This window comes from Ambystoma mexicanum, chromosome 8 (assembly GCF_040938575.1).
Source record: "Ambystoma mexicanum isolate Mex_15411 chromosome 8, UKY_AmexF1_1, whole genome shotgun sequence".
Classification (NCBI taxonomy): Eukaryota; Metazoa; Chordata; class Amphibia; order Caudata; family Ambystomatidae; genus Ambystoma; species Ambystoma mexicanum.
The window spans coordinates 78435565-78455556 of record NC_090929.1 but is presented as its reverse complement, the minus strand read 5'-3'; positions in this window follow the sequence as shown (position 1 = coordinate 78455556).

Here is a 19992-nt window from a genome sequence, read left to right as displayed (position 1 = left end):
ACTTCAATAATTGAAATGGTTTTGCACCTGCACTAATGTGATGTGTATGTGTGGTGTATTACAACATGAACACTGCATTTTGTATTTGTGTTTATATAGCGCAAACATTGCTGGGAGACATCAGAGTGCTGTACTAGTAATTTCAGGTAAACAGGGATTGGTGTGTGGGGAGAGTGCAGGTTATAGTAGCTTGGTTTTCCCATGATACAGGGTCTGGAGATATATACCTATGAATAACAGGTCCTCGCTGAACCTGAGGTATTCCATGAAGAGCAGGGATTTGAGTTGTTACTTCCTGAACTACAGGAGGGATAAAGTGGTCCTGATTCTGGTAGAGAGGGCGCTCCAGGACACCTGTTTGTGCTTTACCCTTGTGTGCCACTTTACTCTCGAGCCTCACAGTGATCTGGTTCCTACAGGAGTATGTCCCACCTACACCTTCAAGTTTTGTGACTAGGCATGCTGGTGTTAGGGCAGCAGTTCCATTATATGTGATGCAGGAAGTGTTGAATAGTATCCTGGCTGGGGTAGGCAGCCAATGTTATTCTCTTAGGACGGGGGAGATGTGGTAAAATGTCATAGTTCCTGTGATGAGGAGTGCAGTGGTTTGATAAATGTCCATAAAAGCAGGGGAGTAAGTGACATTCCTTCCATCAAGGTATGAGATTACTAGAGCTTTCAACCTGTTGAGTCCCCAAGGATGGCAAAGTCAATTGTTTTGGAAGGTAATCCCATTGAAGACAATGAGGCAAGACATTTTGGGGGTCATAACGTTTTTATGGGAGGATGGTGCCACTGATGTTTATGGATGTTTATGGAAGTCATTGATCTTGGTGGGAGGGTGACATTAGTCCGAATGAAGGTGCATGGTCCTCATGCTTTTTGCCATTATAACACAGCAATTGTTGTCCTGAATTCTATTCCTTAAGTACCATGTTTAACCACTCAGCTAGGCCGGTGGCCTGCAGATGATACAGTATAGGGACGCAGTTTAGTGCTCAATCCCATGGTTATGTACATCATTGTGCAATACTGAAGATGAAGGAAAAACAATCCTTTTCAAACAATGAAGAATCTTATCTCATTGTATGTGGTGGGATACTATGTAAATTGCATATCAACTCATTAAGATTTATAATCTACACACCCATGTCGTACACCTGCTCCTCTGTTAACACAATTATCAGAACCATATAATCTACTGCTTCAGAACATTTTAGCCCTTAAGTGGGCTTTTGTGGAGCATGGCAGATCACCAAAGGTTTATTGGCTGCAGCACACAAGCCACAGTCTGTACTCACCATATCAACATCTTTACTCACTGGTGGGCACCAGCATACTTTACATACCATTCTTAGTCAGTGCCATGCCTAAATTCCCTTTGTGAATTGTTTACATGAATTTACCTTGGATCTGTTTTTGGTGGCCCAAATTTCATTCTGCGTGCCAGTGGTGCTTCCTCACAAAGAGAGGGTATCTGTGATGTGGATGTGCAGATGCATTTATACTGGGACTCTTGCTACCTAGGCCTCCAATTTTGTGTTTACCCCATCACCTTATCTAATAAATTGTTCTTACTCATTGCTTCAACCCACTACTGTTCTGTAATGTACCCTGAAATCCTAAAACCAGTAATATCCTCCTTGCTTTCCTTCATTTTTCAATTCAGCTGGAAAGGTATCCGCGATGAGCAGTCGGCACACAGGCTGCAACCACCAGGAATATGTTCAGTAGTGTTTTGGTAATGGCAGATTAGACGATAGGCCTGCCAGTCACCCCGATGTTCTTCATTGCCCAATGGCATGTGGTTAGTTTGAAGAACAACGTTGCTGCCCCAAATGTACGATGAGAAACCATAAGCTTAGCGGGCTTTTGCCATGGAGGCCAGTTGAAATATATCTAGATCTCTAGAGATCATTTTGGACCGTGCATGAAAATGTTTGCATTCTAGCATGTCCTTTCTGCCTTTCATTCTTACACAAGTTTATCCAAATAAGTGCCATTTAACTGGGTAATAGGACCATATGTTATTTACAATGCAACGAAGATCACCCACTCAGACTTTGACCTGGTCCATGGGAGCGCACACAAAAGGAACACTGGAGGAAAATGTATACCTCTGGTTTTATGGGGACTCATATCCTAGATTAAAATTAATTAAAAACCTTCCAGCGAGCACTCGTTTTGTTTTGCTTCGGTCATCCGGAGTGGGACAGGTGTGCCCAGATGTGGGTCCCGTGCCTGCTGTGCCTAGAGACCAAAGCGACTCCACACTGACGAGGCCCAATGAGATGGAAACATGTCTGGGGATGCTTGTGTTCTTGTGCAGAAGTGATATGACCAAGTAGTTTGGCCTGGACTACCACTTTTGGGGAGGAACCAAGCCTGATGAGCATATGGTCTTTCCTTTTTCTGTAATGGCTTGGCTCGCTTAATAGCGATGGTCTGGGGGGTTGCCCAGAGCAATGCCAGAGCTCAAGATTAATTCTAAACCTTCCAGCCATAACCTCTTCTGTATTGTCCAAGTCACTTTCGGTGATCAGACAGAATGAGCTATAACTGGTTGTTTTCTTTGGTTGCACATTATTAATTAATATATTTAATACATTTCAAACCCTGTTCTTCTTCTTCGTTTTATAAATTGTTACTCTCTCTGAAATATTTAAAATGAGTTGAGACTTATATTTGAACTAATATGATTTTGAAAAAGATATAACATTGTTTCCAGCTAGAGCAATTTCCTGTTGCATTCCTGATCAGCAATTTTATGTCATGGACGGTCCTGGCCATATACAGCGCATGAATGCGACATCAGCAACTCTGTATTCAAACCTCCAACTCAGAGGTCATGCTACCTTGATCCCGTTAGACTGGTCCTCTGCCGTGGACATTCTCCCTCCTATTGCCCACATGCCAGGTTCTGCACTTGAGGGCCATAGTGCTGGTACAGCCAGACTACCCTCCCACAGGCTGGTTATGGTCTGTAGTAGCCTCTTCTTTTGAACAATCGTACTGGCACTTATGCCAATGAGGGTTTATGGGCAAGGAACATAAAATCTGAGTGGCTCACTTATGTGGATTATGAATCCACTTCAACAGCAACTGGGGTTGGTTTGTATTTGCCTTCTGCACGACTCCCGCCCTGAAATCTCATACAGCAAATGGTTTCGCAAATAGACCCTATATCACAAACTGTTGGATTATCATGTAAATCGGTCAATCACAGCTGCTGAAATCATCATTCTAAAATAGGCATTTCGTGCACGCAAAGATCAACATCAAGTTCTGTGGTCAATTTGGAATTGGGATTGCCACGAGCTTCATCGAGTGAGACTATCGCATTAAGCTTTTCTAGGCCCAAATGAGCATTACATCAGGAAGGTAGTTTGTGCGTCTCGATGGACCATCTTTCCTGTTAAGGGCATACCAAACAAGGGTGTAATTAAATTGATTGCCTCTGCAGGCTTGGACTACTGCAGGATAGGTGGAGGCCAGGTCAAAATACAGCCAATGAGGCTAAGGGAAAGAGTTAAGCGGATCCACTGCCACTAAGATGAACAGTCCAAGGAGCATTGGTGTAGTGAGGGTTATGATGAGGCCCAGGGAAAGCCAAGGAATTCCTGCTGTGGCTGTTTTACACTTGACCAAATGTATTTACATACTGAGACAGCGGTGGAGGCCAACTCAACATGCCGTGGGAAACGCTACGGCAAAACTGGTGCTACTGAACACATGTGCACTTTATATGTTTTGTTGCATGGGCGTACCCTCAGCAATCAGCACTGCCTCTCCCTAGGGTCGGCTGCCCGAAACAGTCTATCGCTCTGCATGGTGTGATAGGCATGTTGAAGCTATCATATGACATGTTTGTCTGAACCCCTGCACCTTGAGCCAGACTTTGCTAATATACCCTTTCTGATGGTTTGGTGCACTTTCTGATTTCTCTGGTTGGGTCAGGTAAGAATCGAACTTTACCCTAGCTCTAATCCCTCCCTCTCTGTTTTCCACAGAAGAATCCCCCATGAATATTTTCTCTACAAGCTGGAGGCCTTTTTCTAGTTCCTCTGTTTTTTTTCCACACCTTATTAAACTGCGTGACATAGCTTACTACTCTGCCCCAAAGAGTGGCCTTCACGCCATTTGCATAATATAAAAAGCGAGCTGCCGTTGTGGCTGACAATACAGTCTACTTCCTCCCACATGTGCTCTGTCAGAGATCTGTAGGTAAATTACTGGGCAAGCATGAGCGTCTTTCTTTTTACTTAGACTCAGAGAAGTTCATCTCAGCCGATATATCAGCGTGATCTCATAATTTGATCTCACCTACCTCTGCCTAAACTACGCTTTGTAGCAGAGGTTCAGACCGCAGGAAGTAATCAATCCTAGATGGTGTGTTGTGAGGCAATAAATAGAGGTTAAATTGCTTCTCATGCGAGAACAAGCAACTCCAAGGGTCACTTAGCCCCACACTTCCTTAAGCTCCCATAGGACCACCTAACTTGTATTGCAGTATGTGTTATTTCTCCTAGGGATCAGTCTAATGTGTTATCATAGACTGTGTTGAAGTCTCCGCCTATATTTTGTCAATTTCCATGCAAATCTTGACATCTTGGGGCCACCAGCTTGAACAATATGTCTTGAGCTATATTCGCAACATATATATTGACACGTATCGGTGACCACCCCTCCAGTGTCAGTGCCACCAGGACAAAACTGCTGGCGAAATCACCCTCTTGACTGCCTATTTGATACTGGAGAGGTGTCTTAAATAGGTTTGAAAGTCCTGAGTCTTAATTGTGTTACACTCAGAAATGTGTCTATTATAATGTTATTTAAAGCATAGTCCTGGTCTTCGGTTAATAAGTGGTCTCTTGGATCATTACTATACATACTCGTTACCTCCCGATTCTAGTAAATATGTTGTTTCCCTTTTTATCTGGGAGTTTAGTCCCTTTAGAAGCTAGGAGAGACTTTGCAAATGGCCAGACATGACGTCTTGAAGTTACTCCAATTCCATCCTTTGTGTACGCCGCTTTTTAAACTGTTACTAAATTTTCCTGTATCCCTATGATGTCCTCCACATTCCGTGCTCCAGTTCCCCACTCCTCTTGGGGGGTGCATTTTCTTCCAATTTATATAGAGATCTATAATAACAAAACACTTATAAAGCATGTCCCTTTTGCAAATGCCCCAACGACAGGATAGGGGCAAAGAAAAATAACCACACACAAAAGGAAGGAAAAACTGGCATTTCTTAATTTGGGGTTAACAAGTTATTGTAAAATCAGACAATTACCATGCAAACCAATGGCCTAGAACCAATCCTTAGCAGGAAAGCCCCTCAGCCCATTTAACTTTAGTGGCTGAGCAGCAGGAAGCGGCTATCACTGGATATCAAGGCGAGTGAGTCTCAGTATTTTCATGGACCACCCAGCGAAGCTCTGTTATAGTCTAACCCTCAACATCTTGCGTCCCTTCACCAGGGGGATCACTAAAATGCCTCTACACAAATTTCAGCAATCATTGCTAGGGGACCTATGTTTATACTGGTGGAGTTTTCATGGATCTGGCTCTTGGAGTAGTTGTTGTTCAGTAAAATGCCCCTGTGAACTAACATTGAGATCAAGGGAAGTTCAATTTGACCTGTGTTGCAGCGAGAACATCCCGCCTGATGTGCTGGCTTGGGTATCAGGGCCTGTGCCTGGAGCCACGTCATTCCCCTCTTTGGCACGTTCAAGGCAGAATCTGGACTGGAGTGTCCACTTCACCTTCTGGCCCACATTTGTTACAGGTTCAGTAGACCGGGGGTGGGGTCTGAGCCGGGGGCACCCTCCTACACCAAAGTTGCTGGTCACTCAATGTGTAGCACTTATCTATGTCGGGCACCAGGCCGAGTCCAGATCAGGGAGACTCTTTGGCCCCAAGGGCTCTCCAGAATCTGCATACTCTCTGGATCCAGAGTATGGTCCGGGCTGGCTATCCTTCCCCTCTCTGGAATCGTTAGTGGACAATGAGTCCTTGTTCCAGTGGTGGGCGGAGTTCAGGCCAAAAAGCACGCTCTGCCCTATCATTGCGCACCCAATTCACTATCTCCATGGCTCTGAGAGTGCATGGCTGGAACCACACTGCCCCAGAACTTCCAACGCACCCAGACAGTGCCACACAATTTAACAACTTACACCTTTAATACCTCCAATGTTAGTTAAAAGCTGCCTGCACATTCGTAATTAATTTAATACATAAAATCTGCCCAGCATGTTTCTTCTGGGGCATCATTTAAGTGTTGGGGTATCTAGAAGTGAGGACTGTGCCTGCAAATCCTGCCTCCCCTCCCCCTTCCTGAGAGTCCTTTACTCTTGCCAGGTTTACACCAAAGTGTAACCAAGTAATAAAGACAACACAAAGAAGCATCTAACCATTAGCTCCCAACCACAGGTAGCTCTCCATCAACCTCGCTCAGCCGGGGTTTTCCTACCAGTTGGAAATTAATTTTAGTGCTTTCTTGTGGTCAGTACAGGTAGGATTTGTTCTCCATCTGTTGCCTGTGTGAAAGTGGTAGGGTGTAAGATGTCGTTTTGGATTTTATTTTCCCTGGCGTATTTCTTAGTCACATTCAGGAGCCTTTGATGATCTACCAAAAGTCTTCCCACAATCTTTGGAGAACATGGTCTTCCTGGAGTCACCCAGAAGATGTTTTTATTTCTCTTTCCCTCCGGATCCTCATCTCTTTCACAGGGTAGCATAAAAACCCAAACCATAAAGAGTCCACGTGGCCTACCATGTTCAAGTTTTGGGGCCAGGTTATGGTGCAAACTCATCCCCAGGATTTCATCTGGTGGCAACTCTTCAGACCCCAGGAGGACTCTGCAGAGCAATTCAATTGGTTTTCCCATTTCCGCCTCTTCAGGGAACCCTGCAATGCAGGTGTTTGATCTCTGTTTGCAGTCATTTTGGTCAGCCACTCCAGGTTGCTCACTCCAGGTGTCTGCCTCCTCTTTCCAGGTTAGCAAGCCTGCCATCAGCATCATCTCCCTCCCCTGGTAGGGCATCAGTACACTTCCTAAACTCCACATAGTCGTGCCGGCACTCTGGGACATTAATTTTGATTGTTTTCATGGGTTTGGAAACCTGGTCCATCATGTCCATGAGGAAATCTATCTTGCACTCAGTTTCTGGGGTGCTCTAGGCTGGGGTAGGGGCCCCTCCATCCTCCTTCAAACTCTGAGATGGTTGTCCCTCCCCCAGTGGCATATCTCTGCCTCTTTCAGCTTCCTTTTTTTTCTGCCTCACCCCTTGCCCTCCTCTGGAGCTAGGAGACCTCCACCTTTTCAATGGGACCTCCCATCCTGCTGCCTCAAGCATTCCCCCATTTAAATGTCTTAAGGTTCTCCAGAGGGAGAACTGGATCTCAAGTAGTTATGTCCTGCTTTGGGGCATCTCAGCCTTGCTAGGTATTGAGGCGGTTCTTCTAGAGAACAAATTATTTCATATCAAAATAGCTGGAATAAGAAGCAAGGAGGAGGATCATCATAGCTGGCTTTGGCAGACATTTGCTGCATCATTTTCTGAAACGTGAGCCCTATTATGTCCTTATGTTGATCATCCTGAGCATATGATAATAATATGGTTTGTAGCGAGGACCTGGAAGATGTGCAGCCCATAGCCCCACCTTTGTAATGCTTGGAGAAGATCATGAAACAGATTGCAAGGCTCACCCTTCTTGATGGCACAGACAAGGCCTCCCAGAGTCTGGTGGCCTTCCCTATGGAATGTAGGTTCATTGCACCGCTTCCTCACCCAATTGAAGACATTGTGGGGTGGTCATTCTGTGTATTTATTTACTTATTCTCTCATTTCCATGTAGGTTGATTTATTTATGTATTTATTTATTTGAGGACAATTGTAGGGAAATAATGCATTTTTGGCACAAATATGCTTACGAAAGTCCAGTGTCCTTAGCAATGGGTGTGAGGATGTGGATATAAGACCAGATGATCCAGTGGAGGTAGAAACATGAACCAGGGACAAGGACAGGAGAGCATGATATAGGAACGGGATAGTGGAGGAAGTACTAAGAGGGTGTGGATATAAGACCAGATAATGCAGGGGAGGTAGAAACATGAACCAGGGACAAGGACAGTAGAGCATGATATAGGAACAGGACAGTGGAGGAAGTACAAAGAGGATGTGGATATAAGGCCAGATGATGCAGGGGAGGTAGAAACATGAACCAGGGACGAGGACAGCAGAGCATAGTATAGGAACGGGACAGCGGAGGAAGTGCTAAGAGGATGTGGATATAAGGCCAGATGATGCAGGGGAGGAACAAACATGAACCAGGAAGGAGGACAGTAGAGCGGGATATAGGAACGGGATAGTGGAGAAAGTGCTAAGAGGATGTGGATATAAGACCAGATGATCCAGGGGAGGTAGAAACATGAACCATGAAGGAGGACAGTAGAGCAGGATATAGGAACGGGATAGTGGAGGAAGTGCGAAGAGGATGTGGATATAAAACCAGATGATCCAGGGGAGGTAGAAACATGAACCAGGGACGAGGACAGCAGAGCATAGTATAGGAACGGGACAGTGGAGGAAGTGCTAAGAGGATGTGGATATAAGGCCAGATGATGCAGGGGAGGTACAAACATGAACCAGGAAGGAGGACAGTAGAGCGGGATATAGGAACGGGATAGTGGAGAAAGTGCTAAGAGGATGTGGATATAAGACCAGATGATCCAAGGGAGGTAGAAACATGAACCATGAAGGAGGACAGTAGAGCAGGATATAGGAACGGGATAGTGGAGGAAGTGCGAAGAGGATGTGGATATAAAACCAGATGATCCAGGGGAGGTAGAAACATGAACCAGGGACAAGGACAGTAGAGCATGATATAGGAACGGGATAGTGGAGGAAGTGCTAAGAGGGTGTGGATATAAGGCCAGATGATGCAGGGGAGGTAGAAACATGAACCAGGGACGAGGACAGCAGAGCATAGTATAGGAACGGGACAGTGGAGGAAGGGCTAAGAGGATGTGTATATAAGGCCAGATGATGCAGGGGAGGTAGAAACATGAACCAGGGACGAGGACAGCAGAGCATAGTATAGGAACGGGACAGTGGAGGAAGGGCTAAGAGGATGTGTATATAAGGCCAGATGATGCAGGGGAGGTAGAAACATGAACCAGGGACAAGGACAGTAGAGCATGATATAGGAACGGGATAGTCGAGGAAGTACTAAGAGGGTGTGGATATAAGGCCAGATGATGCGAGGGAGGTAGAAACATGAACCAGGGATGTGGACAGCAGAGCATAGTATAGGAACTGGACAGTGGAGGAAGTGCTAAGAGGATGTGGATATAAGGCCAGATGATGCAGGGGAGGTACAAACATGAACCAGGAAGGAGGACAGTAGAGCAGGTTATAGGAACGGGGTAGTGGAGGAAGTGCTAAGAGGATGTGGATATAAGACCAGATGATCCAGGGGAGGTAGAAACATGAACCAGGAAAGAGGACAGTAGAGCAGGATATAGGAACGGGATAGTGGAGGAAGTGCTAAGAGGATGTGGATATAAGACCAGATGATCCAGGGGAGGTAGAAACATGAACCAGGGACAAGGACAGTAGAGCATGATATAGGAACGAGAAAGTGGAGGAAGTACTAAGAGGGTGTGGATATAAGATCAGATGATGCAAGGGAGATAGAAACATGAACCAGGGACAAGGACAGTAGAGCATGATATAGGAACGGGATAGTGGAGGAAGTGCTAAGAGGGTGTGGATATAAGGCCAGATGATGCAGGGAAGGTAGAAACATGAACCAGGTACGAGGACAGCAGAGCATAGTATAGGAACGGGACAGTGGAGGAAGGGCTAAGAGGATGTGGATATAAGGCCAGATGATGCAGGGGAGGTAGAAACATGAACCAGGGACAAGGACAGTAGAGCATGATATAGGAACAGGACAGTGGAGGAAGTGCTATGTTTTTGAATGAAGGGGGGAGGCATAAGTGCCCTGCAGTTGTCGTAGAGAGGTATGGTGGGAGGAGAACAGGGAGATGTGGTGGATTAGAATGCTATGCAAGTGGTTCTTCAGAAAGGAGGAGCGATAGGAAGTTGGATTTAAATGGAGATAGAGTGGGAATCGTCTGGAGGGGGAGAGGAAGTGCATTCATTCTAGAGTTAGCGAGCGAGGAGAGGAAGAGGTGGAGCTCTAGGGGCACGAGAGGTGGCAAGAAGGTGATCATAGTGAACAAGGGGGAGAGTAGGAAGTGAGATGGGTCGATAGGTAGGGTTGTGCAATCAGTGTGTGGTTTTGAAGAAGATGAGAATGAGTTTGTACTTTGCCCTCTGTCTCATACATAACCAGCCTAACTGACGATGGGGTGAGGAGGTGGAAGTGAGCAGATAGGTTTGAGAATACATGGACAGCAAAGTTGAGGACTTTGTCGAGATGTGAAAAAGCACAGCTGGGAAGGTCATAGAGTAGAGTGGCAATGTTGTCAGGCTGAGCGAGTACTATAGAGGAGAGTAGGTGCTTGGCAGTGTTAAAGGGAAGATGTCTTATTTTTCTGAAGTTGAGGATATTAAGTCTTGCCGCAATGGCAGATTTGAAGATGAAGAGCGAGAGGTTCTGAGATGGGTCGAAGACGTCACCAAGGCTGCAAGCAGAAGCAGGGTAGGGAAGGTAGTCAGTAGAGAAGAAAAGAAGAGGAAGTGATAACCTGATTGGATGGGAAGTAGAGAACTTCAGTCTTTGTGGAGTTGAGCATGAGTGAGTGAGATGCTATCCGGTATTTGAGGGCAGAGAGACAGTTAGAAATGTTTGACCATAGCTTGTGCGATAAGTAGGGAAAGGAGAAGAAGATCTGAGTGTCATCAGCGAAGAGTTGATAGGAGAAGGCGTAGGAGGAGATAAGGGTGCCAAGAGCAGAGATGGAGAGAGTGAGGAGAAGTGGACTCAGGACTGACCCTTGGGGAACACCAACAGGAAGGAAGGTGAGTGGGAAGTAAGTCTGTTCCAGGACACCAGGAAGTGTCTGGGGCGAGATATGATGCAACCCAAGCGAGGGCCTTGTCCCTGATACCTAGGTGAGGTAGTGTTGAGTGAAGGCCAGAATGGTTGACGGTATCAAAGTCAGCAGAGAGGTTGAGAAGAATAAAAATACAAGAACAGTTAGCATGTTGAGCAGAAGAGATGTAGCTGCAGACATCGAGGAGAGCTAACTCAGTAGAGTGCAAAGGTCGGAAGCAATATTGAAGAGGATCCCGGTGGGTGTGCATGTCAAGAAACTCAGTGATACGGTTCAAAACTTCACGCGCTAGGATTTTAGAACAGTGAGGTAGAAGAAAGACATGACAAATGTTAGCAGGACAGTTAGGATCTATATCAGGTTTCTTAAGGAGAGAGGTGACAGTAGACGACTTGTAGGATGATGGATAAGTAGCACTGTCAAGAGGGCCTTAGGGCCGTCCTGGTATTGTACCAATACAAATTCCTCACAATTCAGGTGCTAAGGGAGGCCACATTGAAAGACAGTGGAAAAAGCAGGAGTTCACTTATGCAATTCCAGGGCCTTTGCAAGACTTTGCTCTGAATCTGCAGCGCCAAAGTCAACAGTTCCAGAGCGATGCACACAGACAGAAGGACAGCACACAGACTGTCCACAAAAGTGCAAAAGGACACAGTTTGCAAGTCAGATGAGGTAGGTGGTAACTCCAGACTCATGGGAGGTCTCTGATTTGCAAATCAGCTTCTATGCAAGCTATGATAGCACAGAGCAGTATGTTACACCAAGCCTTCACCTGCTGGACAGTGCCAGGACAACAGGGCTTTCTTCACTGCAAGGCCAGCATCTGACCTGGCTGAACCCCTCATCAGGGCTAGGTTTTGGACAACAGCGAAGCTGGAAAGGTGCCATCATGGTCCCAATATTCAAGACAACTGTCTGAGACCTTTGTAGAGGAGCAGGAAAATGCCTCTGCAGGAAGTCCCACCCCTGACCTCCTATATTTGGAAGCCTGAGATACTTGCTACATCAAGACGATTAAAAAAACATAGGAATGCAACAATTGTAAAGTCAAATTGAGCATTTATTTCATCAAAACCACACTAAATATAAAAATGAATACATGGGAACAAAGCTCAGATTTCCGTCTGCCACACCCAGAGTATGCAAATCAGATGTTTGCCAGTAGCGTTCTTGAATATGTGTGCTGGGCTTGGTGTCTGCCATATTGCTAATGTGGAGAGGACACGGCACAGTAGGCAATACCAACCTGTGTTTATTGAGCGCAAGGAGCCTGCATTAATACTTCCAAAGATCTTCATGAGAAGCTTCAGTTGCCAACAAGGTCTTCCTAAATCCTTAAACATACATTTCATGTGACATCCATCAATTTATTTATTTATTTATTTATTTATATTTATATAGCGCAAGCAGCCCAGGGGCATTGAGGCGCTGTTACTTGCAATAACTTAGTTACATGGTACACATGATAGCGATTGTTGACACATTATGACTAGTACAAGAAATCATACTGTTGTTACAAATATTGCATTTGGTCGTATATTACAACATATATGATAAGTATTCGTGCTGATGTGTCGGTCCTTATGTGAAGAGGGTAGTTTTCAGTGTTTTGCGGAAGGTGGTGAGGGAGTCCTCACCACGGATAGTGGGAGGTAGGGCATTCCAGTGAGTGGGCGCGAGATAGGGGAAGCTGGATCCACCCGCTTTTACTCTTTTTACTAGTGGCACAGAGAGCATGTTGGTGTACGGTGATCTGGTTGGCCTGGTAGTGGAGACAGGGTGGATCCTTTGAGAGAGGTATGCTGGAGCAGTGAAGTGAATGCACTTGTGGGTCAGTGTTAGGGCTTTGAATACGATCCTTTCCTTTATTGGGAGCCAGTGGGCTAGTTTTCTGGCTTCAGAGATGTGTTCTCTTTTAGCAATGCCTTGGGCTGCCCGGAGAGCATTGTTCTGTATTACTTGTAGTCTCTCTAAGTTTTTGTTGGAGGTTCCTAGAAAGAGTACGTTGCAGTAGTCTAGCCTCGAGCCGGTGATGGCTCTGGCTATGTTGGTGCAGTTCTCTTTGGAGAGAAAGGGCCTGATTGCGTTGATAAGTTTGGCATGATATGCAGCTGCGGATGCTATTGCGTTGACTTGTCTATCCATGGATAGGCTGGAGTCCAGGTAGACTCCCAGAGTTTTGACAGAATCGGAGACCGGGATTTTAATGGAGTCAATGGTGAAGTGGCTGAATTGGGCATCTAGATTTTTTAGCGTGTCAGGGGAACCTACCAGGAGGAGTTCCGTCTTGTCAGAGTTGAGGCATAGTCCGTTGTCTGCCATCCAGGCTTGGATGGTGTTGTAGAGGTTGTTGAGGGTCAGGGAGTCAGTGTTGTAGTTACCTGTGAGAGTGAGGAGGATCTGAGTGTCGTCGGCGTAGTTGGTGTAGGAGATGCCCATGGTGTCGAGGATGAGGAAGAGGGGGCGTGTAAAGATGTTGTATAGTGTGGGGGAGAGGCAGGAGCCTTGGGGCACCCCACAGAGTATAATGGTTGGTGATGCGGCGGCTAGGTCAGAGAATACTTGCATGGTTCTGGCTTGTAGGAAGGAGGTGATCCACGCTGTGGCTTCTGGGGAAAATTTGGCAGTGGAGGAAAGGTGGTGGCATAGGACGCCATGATCCACAAGGTCGAATGCCGCGGATAGGTCAAGGAGTAGGAGAAGTGCTGGTTTACCCATATCTCTAGCATCGTCCATTTGGTTTTTCAGGTCAAGTAGGGCGGTTTCGGTCCCGTGTCTGGGGCGGAAGCCAGATTGGCGGAGTCCAAGGAGTTTGTTCTCTTCAATGAAGTGCTGGACCTGCAAGTAGGCTGCTTTGTGCAATATTTTGAGGAGGAATGGGACAGTGGTGATGGGTCTGTAGTTGTTGGGGGAGGTGGGATCGAGAGTTGGTTTTTTCAAGAGAGGTCGGACGCAAGCTTCCTTGAGGGAGGCGGGGACTTTCCCTGTGGTAAAGGAGGCATTAACAAAAGCTGTTAGGAAGGGCGCTAGCGCTTCCGTGCAGTCTTTGATGATGGAGGCTGGGCATGCATCACCTTTGCAGTTAGAGGGCTTGATGTTCCTCATAATGTTGATGATGTCTTTTTCTTGAATGGGTTTGAAGGAGAAGGGTAGGGGGGTTCCGGGGCAGGTGATGGGATAGGGATATGACTACTGGGTAGGGCTTGTTTAGTGGCTAGTATTTTGCTTTTGAGGAGGCTTAATTTGGTTTGCATGGCCGTTTGTATTTTGTCACACCATTCTTTGTCTTTGGTGAAATTCTGGGGGGCGGGAGTGGGTGTCTCGAGCTCTCTGAAAATGGCGAAGATTTCTTTTGTGCTAGATTGGGCTTCCGAGATTCTGGATTCAAAGGATTTGGCCTTTGCTTGGGTGATTGCCTTTTTGTATTTGGTGGATAGGGCTTTAAAGATCATCTTTTCTTTTTCAGAGTGGGACGTTTGCCACTGTGTGAGTGCGGCTTTTTTCTCATTGCGAGTGTGAGGAGCTCAGGGGTGAACCAAGAGTTGGAATAGGTAGTGGGTTTGGATTTGCGAGGTTTGAGAGGGGCAATGGAGTTGATAGCTGCTTTGATGGCAGTATCATAGGTTGTTGCAAGTGTTTCTGGGTCTGAAGAAAAAGGTGGTCTGAAGGCTGGGCCTTGGAGGAAGGGCAGTAGCCTTTCCTTGGTGAGCTGGCGGGAGCTTCTGGTGAGGCAAGGAGGGAGCGGTTGAGGTAAGGGGGCAGCAGGGGAGCTGCGATGCACCCCATGCCAATATGAACACAGCCAACACTACCACAGGCCCACACAGATTCAGGCATAGAGCACACGCTTGCACAGATTGGCCCTCTGAGCACCTAGAGGTGTGGTGAAGGGCATTTGATTTTCTTTTTCTGGATGTTCATATGCACAGTTTTTGGTCTACTTTTCTGAGGATGCTAATTCCACAGAGTGGCCTCCGTTGCCTGGTGATGGGCAGCAGGCATTGTTCCTGACTGTTTTGCTCTTGCAGGCATTTCATCATAGTCCATCAACTACTGTGGTGATGTCTGGCACGGAATGAAGTGAGGGAGTCATCATGTCACCCCGCAGCGTCGAGGGCAATCTGGGGTACTCTTCAGGAGGTGTGTAGGGTTCCTGGGTTTGCAGGCCTGTCTGGTGCAGTCTGGAGGTCTATGGCTTTAGTAGATGATACTTTAGCAGCAATTAGTGAGGCTACATAGTTTTGACCTCATAATGTATTGGAACCATTAGTTTTGACTCATAGGTGGCGCTTCAGAACCAGTTAGTGAGGCTACCTAGTTTTGGCTTATAGGGACTCATTCCGAGTTTGGCAGTAGTTTGGCGTAATTACCAATGAATTACCACCAAATGGAATTACTGTTACCATCACTTGGTCCGATGGGTTTACCACAGGATTACAATTGGCGGTAGGTGATGTAAATCGGTATTTGTATGAATCCATAGGACTAAATGGGGATTTTGGCAAATTAAACACTAGTGATAATTACGCTGGTGGTAATTTTCCACCGATTTTACCGATTTTCCATCGGTAAAGTGGAGGATTTACCTGCAACATGATGCTGGAGATAAATACTCCACTTCAAGGCCAAACTCAGGATGTGGCCTTACCATCACTTTTTTACCGCACCGCCAAGCTCGGAACGAGCCCCATAGTTTATGAGCACCATTAGTTTTGGCTCAGAGGTGACGCTTAGTTCATTAGCGCCATTAGTTTTGGCTCAGAGGTGGCGCTTAGTTCATTAGCGCCATTAGTTTTGGCTCAGAGGTGTGCTTAGTTCATTAGCGCCATTAGTTTTGGCTCAGAGGTGGCGCCTAGTTCATTAGGGCCATTAGTTTTGTCTCAGAGGTGACGCTTAGTTCATTAGCGCCATTAGTTTTGGCTCAGAGGTGGCACTTAGTTCATTAGCGCCATTAGTTTTGGCTCAGAGGTGGCGCTTAGTTCATTAGCGCCATTAGTTTTGGCTCAGAGGTGTGCTTAGTTCATTAGCGCCATTATTTTTGGCTCAGAGGTGGCGCTTAGTTCATTAGCGCCATTAGTTTTGGCTCAGAGGTGGCGCTTAGTTCATTAATGCCATTAGTTTTGGCTCAGAGGTGTGCTTAGTTCATTAGCGCCATTAGTTTTGGCTCAGAGGTGTGCTTAGTTCATTAGCGCCATTAGTTTTGGCTCAGAGGTGGCGCCTAGTTCATTAGGGCCATTAGTTTTGTCTCAGAGGTGACGCTTAGTTCATTAGCGCCATTAGTTTTGGCTCAGAGGTGGCACTTAGTTCATTAGCGCCATTAGTTTTGGCTCAGAGGTGGCGCTTAGTTCATTAGCGCCATTAGTTTTGGCTCAGAGGTGTGCTTAGTTCATTAGCGCCATTATTTTTGGCTCAGAGGTGGCGCTTAGTTCATTAGCGCCATTAGTTTTGGCTCAGAGGTGGCGCTTAGTTCATTAATGCCATTAGTTTTGGCTCAGAGGTGTGCTTAGTTCATTAGCGCCATTAGTTTTGGCTCAGAGGTGGCGCTTAGTTCATTAGCGCCATTATTTTTGGCTCAGAGGTGGCGCTTAGATCATTAGCGCCATTAGTTTTGGCTCAGAGGTGGCGCTTAGTTCATTACTGCCATTAGTTTTGGCTCAGAGGTGGCGCTTAGTTCATTAGTGCCATTAGTTTTGGCTCAGAGGTGTGCTTAGTTCATTAGCGCCATTTGGTTCGGCTCAGAGGTGGCGCTTAGTTCATTAGCGCAATTACTTTTGGCTCAGAGGTGGCGTTTAGTGCATTAGAGCCATTAGTTTTGGCTCAGAGGTGTGCTTAGTTCATTAGCGCCATTTGGTTTGGCTCAGAGGTGGTGATTAGTTCATTAACGCCATTCGTTTTGGCTCACAAGTGGTGCTTAGTTCATTAGTGTCATTAGATTTGGCTGAGAGGTGGCGCTTAGTTCATTAATGCCATTAGTTTTGGCTCAGAGGTGGCACTTAGTTCATTAGCGCCATTAGTTTTGGCTCAGAGGTGGCGCTTAGTTCATTAGCGCCATTAGTTTTTGCTCAGAGATGGTGCTTAGATCATTAGTGCCATTTGTCGTGGCTCAGCGGTGGTGCTTTGTTCATTGGCGCCAATGGTTTTGACTCAGAGGTGGTGCTTAGATCATTAGCACCATTTGTTTTGGCTCAGAGGTGGTGCTTAGCTCATTTACGTCATTAGTTTTGGATCAGAGGTGGCGCTTAGATCATTAACGCCATTAGTTTTGGCTCAGAGGTGGCTCTTAGTTCATTAACGCCATTAGTTTTGCTCAGAGGTGGCTCTTAGTTCATTAACGCCATTAGTTTTGGCTCAGAGGTGGCGCTTAGTTCATTACCACCATTAGTTTTGGCTCAGAGGTGGCGCTTAGTTCATTACCGCCATTAGTTTTGGCTCAGAGGTGGCGCGTAGTTCATTAACGCCATTAGTTTTGGCTCAGAGGTGGCGCTTAGTTCATTAACGCCATTAGTTTTGGCTCAGAGGTGGCGCTTAATTCATTAGCGCCATTAGTTTTGGCTCAGAGGTGGCGCTTAGTTCATTAACGCCATTAGTTTTGCTCAGAGGTGGCGCTTAGTTCATTAACGCCATTAGTTTTGGCTCAGAGGTGGCGCTTAGTTCATTAGCGCCATTTGTTTTGGCTCAGAGGTGGCGCTTAGTTCATTAGCTCCATTAGTTTTGGCTCAGAGGTGGCGCTTAGTTCATTAACGACATTAGTTTTGCTCAGAGGTGGCTCATAGTTCATTAACGCCATTTGTTTTGGCCCAGAGGTGGCGCTTAGTTCATTAGCGCCATTAATTTTGGCTCAGAGGTGGCGCTTAGTTGATTTGCGTCATTAGTTTTGGATCAGAGGTGGCGCTTAGTTCCTTAGCGCCATCAATTTTGGCTCAGAGGTGGAGCTTAGTTCCTTAGCGCCATTAGTTTTGGTTCAAGGTGGCGTTTAGTTAATTAACGCCATTAGTTTTGGCTCAGAGGTGGCGCTTAGTTCATTAACGCCATTAGTTTTGGTTCAGACGTGGTGTTTAGTCCATTAACGCCATTAGTTTTGGCTCCGAGGTGGCGCTTAGTTCATTAACGCCATTAGTTTTGGTTCACACGTGGCGTTTAGGTCATTAACGTCATTAGTTTTGGCTCAGAGGTGGCGCTTAGTTCATTAACGCCATTCGTTTTGGTTCAGATATGGCGTTTAGTTCATTAACGGCATTAGTTTTGGCTCAGAGGTGGCTCTTAGTTCATTAACACCATTAGTTTTGGCTCCAAGGTGGCTCATAGTTCATTAACGCCATTTGTTTTGGCTCAGAGATGGTGCTTAGATCATTAACGCCATTAGTTTTGGCTCAGAGATGGTGCTTAGTTCATTAACGCCATTAGTTTTGGCTCAGAGGTGGCCCTTTAGAACTGCATCCTGAAGGTATATAGTTTTGGCATTCAGGTGGAGCTTTAAGTTTGGCTCCTAAGTTAGCTTCTGTGGGGCATCCCTCTGCTTCCCAGAGCGAGAAGGCCTGGCTCACTTACTTTAGTCCAATCACCAGAGTAGGTCTGGACTATCGAAGATCCCGATAAACTGGCCCGGAATGCAGGACTCACCACTCAATGCTTTCCTGCTGTGGAGGGCGAGCGTCTGCAGGTGTGTTGCTGGTCCATAGGTTTCACTGATTGAATGTGTGACATCATTCCAGCAAGAAAACCCCACAAAGCAGAACGCATCACATCTAAACACGTGGGCTGGTAGATAAGCATTGCCCAATCCGAGTGTAGGGGGTCTAGAACCCTTTCCCTGACCTTTCACTTAAAAGAGCTCACTCTACGTCTGGCCAATCAGCTGCGAGTCTTCGTTTCCTGGCAACATCCGCAACTTCCTGCGGCAGTAGTACGTCTCCCGCACAGTAACTGGGCGCCATCATCTGACCCCCAACTCCCGTGGCGGGGGTGAAGTTGGGCGTCTCCCAATAGGAGTGACCTGGGTCAGGCGTAGGCGTGAGGTCTCACGGGGGCCACTATCTGCTGTCACACATCTTGTGCGACCCGAGACAAGTGCAAACGACTTTCTTATCCTCCGCCGTTCTCAAGAAATTATTTGTTTCACTTTCGAGAGTGACCTTTTTTCGACCCCTCATTGTCTTAGCTTGTCTAAGGGACTGTCCGTGCTGAAAGCATGTTTACATACATAGCCACAGTCATGCTAGGGAACTCTCAGGGGTCAGCCCAGCCCAGGGCCATCTGAAGCACTTTTGGGGCCCTGGGCACGGACATCTTTGGGGCGCCCCTCCAAACCAAAGGAATTAAGGGATCAAGATTACTGGTCGCGACCCCCCCCCAGCCCCCACCCATCGCGCTCATTACCTATGGGGTGATATGCCGTTTTGCAGCATAATAAGCACGTTTACTCCCTTTGAGTCCCCTTACCCTCTTCATTCTTGCTCTAATCAGAATGATAAACAAGTAGCATTTGAAGACCAACATTAGCAGTCTACAAGAGGTTACTTCAGTTCTATCATATATACAGGAGACTTTATATCAGTAGCATCCAGGAAGGGATATGCAGCCTGTAGTATTAATGCAGGGCCATATGTAAAGGGTACATGTAACCCAGAATAGACAGAGAACTCACATTAGCTGCCTCACAGAATGCAAATGTGCTCAAGCCTGGATACAGGAGGCCAACTGGAAGGAAGGAGAAAGCTACACATAGCTTAGCGTGGATAGTGGATGCAGATTAGAAGCCACCAGGAAGGGGTCTCTATCCAGAGAGACTGAGATTAGAAGTGGGATATGGGTTTCAAATAGTGTTGCCATTGGAGATCAAAGGAACAAATGCCTGTGGTGAACTAAAACAATCTCATTTTATAAAAACAGACTTTGAAAGTACACAAATCACATTACCAAACATGACTTTTTTTTTAACAAAATATTATCGAAGGGTGTT